Source organism: Corvus brachyrhynchos, unplaced genomic scaffold, assembly GCF_000691975.1.
Source record: "Corvus brachyrhynchos isolate BGI_N302 unplaced genomic scaffold, ASM69197v1 scaffold280, whole genome shotgun sequence".
Lineage (NCBI taxonomy): Eukaryota > Metazoa > Chordata > Aves > Passeriformes > Corvidae > Corvus > Corvus brachyrhynchos.
The window spans coordinates 541,556-547,009 of NW_008236198.1; positions in this window are offsets into that span (position 1 = coordinate 541,556).

The following is a 5,454-nucleotide window of genomic DNA, read 5'->3' on the forward strand; positions in this document are numbered from 1 at the left end:
TCAGGGTGGATATTATGGAAAATCTCTTTATGGAAGCAGTTTTCCACCCCTGGCACAGCTGCCCAGGGCAGTGCTGAGTCCCCGTCCCTGGAGGGATTTCAAAGCCCTGTGGATGTGGCACTTGGGGACGTGGGGCAGTGGTGGCCTTGGCCTTGCAGGGAAACAATTGGACTTGATGGTCTCAGAGGACTTGTCCAAGATTAATGATTCCAGGATTCTGTGGTTTTATAAGTGTGGGAGCCTTTTTCTCTTTTTCCCATCAGTTGATGTGAAAATAGATGTTGAAGCAGGAACCCTGCCCTCATTCCTGTGAGGACTCCAATCCAATTCCCTGTCTGGAGCTGGGAGAGATTGCTCGGAACCCCCTCAGAGCTCTGTGGCTTCTCTGGCTGAAACAGGGAGGTTGAAACTGCAGAGATGGAAATTCAGGAGATCTGAAGATTATTTCCCTGCAAGTCCTGCTTTGTGTCACCTGCCCAGACCCTTTCAGTGGTGACAGCACCCAGAAACACAAGCCAGGGCTGTCAGCCTAAAACACAGAAGGGTTTCTTGTTTCAAAAATCTGCTCTGGGTTTTTTGTAGGCAAAAAGACAGTGGAACCTTTCCTGCAAATTTGACATCCTTTTTCCCTCTCCAAAAAAACCAGTCCCAGGATTAGGGACTAAAGTCTTTATGGCTACTGCTTTGGTGTGGTTTTAGGGAACTGATGTTAATTAACTGAGCTCTTTACAGTGAGGAAAATCCCTTCCCTCTGCACTTCCCAGACTCTCCCAGGGAGGGTGCGGAGGCCCTGGCACAGTTTCTCTTCCCTGGAAGCATCCAAGGCCAGGTTGGAGCAACCTGGACTAGTGGAAGGTGTCCCTGCCCATTGAGGGGGGACTGGATAATCCCTGAGGTTCCTCCCAACCCAAACCATTCCAGGATTCTATTCCATGAGGAATTCAAGCTTCAATGCCAGGACTTCTTGTCTGTGTGTTACTTGTGTTTATTAGACAAAATTTTAGCAGCTTCCTTCATCAAACCCAAGAACCTTCCAGCCTTGGCTATTTTGCAGGATGAAAAATCTTGTCTGTGGCTATTTTTTCCCGGAATTTATTGACTTCCATACACAAATCCTCCTCCAGCTGGATAAACTGGGCTGAGGACAAGCTGTGGGTTCAGGGCTGGGAGCCAGAGAGGAGAATTTTTCCCCAGCACCTCTCTCAGCCCTGACCCACAGCTCCACCTGGACCCTCTCAGCGATTGGGATGCTCCCAGAGAACTCGGTGGGATGAGTCAGCTCCGTGTCTGCCAGCCTGGTGGCTGAGGGGGAGGAAGAGGAGTGAGGAGCTTGTGCTGATCCAGGCTCTGGGGAAGCTGCAGCACAGGAGAAAAGTGACAGAAGCTTCCTCCTTTCTCAGTTCCTTGCCTGAAAAATCCGCCTTTTCCTGCTAAACCAACCCCTGATCCTGGTGGCACCTTCGGGGCTGCCCTGAAAGCTGAGGTGGTGGGAACATCCAGCTTTTCCAAAGCAGGCACAACATAATCCTTATCCACCTTCCTGCTGCTATTTTTTCTGCTCTGATCCATGTTTTTTTCCAGAGCATCCAGCACTTCCCAGCTCTGTCAGGGATGATGCCCATGGCTAAGGATTCAAGCCCAGCCTCCCTCTTAAAGGCCAGGCTACAGAGAAAAATGGGAATCTGAGATCTCAGCCTCGCACCCCAGGAAGTGCTGTAATGTTCCTTGCTGTGGTCTTTAAACAAAATATTTGGGTTTCCAGGCTTGGGTCAGGAGAAATCATTCATGGAATTACCCTCGTTGTTTTAGGACTATGACAAATCCTTCCCACTTCCCATCTCCTGCACCTGCCTGCTGGTTTATGGATGAGGAATTCCAGTGGTTCCATTCCAGCCCTGGCAGTGCTTCAGGGAAATGGCTGCCTTCAAAAACTGCCCAGCATTTTCAAAGTAATAAAAAGCTGCAGTGGTTCCATAAGCTCCTGCCCTTTTCCTAGGAAAGCCAGGTGGTCTTTTTTAGGGAAGCCACCCTGTTGGAGGGGAGCTGCCTGGATTGCTGTGTTTATCCATTTACATGGAGGATTTGGGACTCCACTGCAGCCTCCTCAGCCACTCCCGAGAGTGAAAAGCCTCGTGAACGCCTCCCAAAGGGATTTTGGAAGGGATAGGAAGCACATCCATCACTGCACAGCTGCTGCTCCATCCATGTCTCCCAGTAAATCCCTGATAACGCTCAGGAAGCAAAGGAGGGATGGAGTGTCTGCCCTGCGCCTCTTCCCTCCTTGCTCAGCTCTTCTCTCCCCTCTTGATATCCAACCCAACAATTCTTCCACTCCTGGTATGAAATGGGGAGGTAAATTCCAACAGCTCCCAGCATCTGTTATATCCCATTTAATTCCCATTTATTTGATATCCATGAGCTTCTTCAGCTCCTTCAGCTGAAAGGACAGAGGAGGGAGCACAAACATTCATTAATTCTGCCCAATGAATTAATTCACGGATCTCTTACAGTATCCAGGGTATTTGTTTCCTTTCCCTGTTTCCATACTGTCCTATCAATCTGCCAACAATCCACAGCCTCCCATCAGTTTTCATTTGGATCCCTTTTCCTGGCACCAAGATCTTTATGGAAGAGGAGAGAAGATGACAAAGACATCTGGGTTTGATGAGCTGAGGGCACAGAGGGGAAGAAATCCTGCGGGGAGTCACTGGCTGGCTTTGCTTGGTGTTGGCAGTGCCAAGAAATGTCCTGATCCTCCCTGAAAAGAGGGATTTTGGAGCAGGGAGGGCACCAAATCCAGAGCAAACCCAGAAAACTGTGTAAAATACCCCAAAATTATCTCAGTGGAGGTTCTGAGTCTGCCTTGGGGGTGGTGGAGGGCACAGGAACCAGGACCCCCTTGTGCTTGATACCAGCCATTCTCATTCCAAACACATTTCCTTGTGCTGCCTTCCTATTTTAATGGGAAATGTATCCTTTGACAGGACCTCACCAAATCCATTTATCCTGTTCTGTACCAGCTCTCCCGCCACATTTATCACCCGAGGATCTGAGTGCATTCAGCACAACCACAGACATCTGCCAGCTTATTTTTTTCCCCTCTCAATCTCCTCAGGAAAAAAAAAATGAAATGAGTGCAACAGTTTTCCTATTTTAGGAAGTTGGACTTTTCCCCCAGCCTCTCTCACACAAACACTGCTTCGGTTTCTTTTCTAGTAGAGAATACAAATCCCCACAGGATCCACATCCCCAGGTTTGGTTCTGAGACAGTTCTGTTTTCCAAACACAAAGCTGGACCATCCCTCCACTGCCCAGTGCTAGGGAAGGGGTCAGGAATATCAGGGCAAAGGCGGTGACTGCACAGTGTTGGCCACTGGGAAGTGACCTTTTCCCAAGGCTGGCAGGATCCCAGCCAGATTTATGGCTGTGGAGTCCTTTAGGATGGTTAGAGCTTCTCCATAATGAAAAATTGGTGCCTGTGAGTGGTGTTTGGTAACTGCAGCAGGGCAGAGGCAGATCAGGGAGTGCTGCAGCTCTCAGGATCCACTTTGGTGTGGATTAGGAGTGCTCAGGGCCTCTGGAATATCTCAGTGCCAGGGATGACTTCTTGGAGTCGGCTTGGCAGACTCAGAGGAGGGAGATAAGAATGACATGAGCCTGTGATTATGATCGCAGCAGGAGCTCTGCGGAGTTCCTTAATTTCATCCTCCTGCTATCAGCCTTCCCTACCTGCATCCAAGCTTCCAGGAGGATGTCAGCCAGCCAGGGAAGAGAGGAGGAACCCTGGGAGCTGCTGCTTCCCACAGCTGCTTGTTCCCAGGCTCTGGAATTGCATCCATGACTCTGAATTGCTGCCCGAATCAGGATTGCTGATCTTTCCTGTTGCCAGGGAGTTGAAAAGCTTGGATGTGCTGCTGAAGGCTGGGAATGACCAAGAGCAAACTTGAATTTCCCTGGCCTTGTAGTCTGGAAGAGCAGAGTTTCTTTCAGCCATTTGGGAATTCTGTATCCTGCCATCATTTGTGTTGTTCAGTGCTTACAGATAAGAAACAACTCCTAAATATTCCAAGGACTTGCCTGAGCCTAAACCACAGGGTTCAAACCTAGAAGTGACTTCTCTGTGAAGTTTCACAGAGTTTAACACCTTTGCACAGCGGACTCTGGACCAGATTCCTCACACCTGACTCTGTGTCCAAGGCAGCAGAGAGGGGGAAAAATTCCCCGTGGTTCTCCTCACTGCAGCCCAAACTTTGTAGAAGGTATTGGCATGTTGAAATTTGGTTGATAGTTAGTTTTATAGTTTAAAAGAAACTCCTGTATGTTATAGAAATCTCTCAATTAATTATTAACTCTTGATTTTACTGAGCTGGACAGACAGTCTTTTCTCCTCTGTATGATTACGTGGCACAAAACTTTCATTCAATATTGTTCTTTGCCTTCATAAAGACTGGTTTATCAAGACCTGCTGTGGTCTGGCCTCTGGGTCTGTGGGATATTGGGCCATGGGATGGTACTTGAGCAAGAATCCCAACACAGCAGCCTTCTGTTCACTTTTCAGAGGCTGCAGTCATAAATCCCTGGAAAAAATCAAGGGGCTGTGTGTCATCCACAAATAACCAGTTTAGCTCTTAATTTAAAATGTTTTATAATGAATAGATTTTATTTTTCTCTGCTGGACTCTGAGGTTTTGGGGAGTTGGGGTGGGTTCTTTAAGCCTTTTAAATGCTGCTCCTCAGCCCTGAAGACCAGAACATTCCTCTTTTACCACGTGAGCCAAGTTCTTCATGTTGTTACTCCAGAAACTTGGCCTTTGATGAGGACATCAAACACCCAAAGATCTCATGTTTAGGATCAAACCGAAGTTCCTACTGTGACAAACCATATAAAGAGAACTATCCTTTATCTGCTGGGTGTTTGGGGTGGTGTGACCAGGCGGCAGCTCCCATAGGTGTGAGATGTGAGGCTTTGCCATGAAATCTTTGAGGTGAGCAGCTCTTGTTTGCCAGGGCCTCAGCTCCCTCAGAGGGAAGGATTCCTTCCCAAAATCCCATCCCAGCCTGGCCCAGCTGTGCCACCGCGGTGTCCCGGGGTTTGTCCCTGCTGCTTGCCCTGGGTGTGGATTGTCCTCTGCTCCAGGCAACATTCCCTAGGGAGAGTCTTCAAACCACCACCAGCTGCTTCCTCGCTCCTGCTCTGCCCCTACGGATGCAATGATACCGATAAATTTGTGCTCGATTCCTTGGAATCCCAGACTGGTTTGGGTTGGGAGGGACCTCAGCGCTCCCCTCATCCCACCCCCGCCATGGGCAAGGCATGCCACGCACCAGCCCAGGTTGCTCCCAGCCCCATCCAGGCTGGAATTTGGCTGGATTTGCTGCAGAGCTGCTCCCGGAGCTCGCCTTGGCTCAAACCCGGCCGGGGGGGACCCGGGGCCGGGGCTGCGGCGGGGGAGGG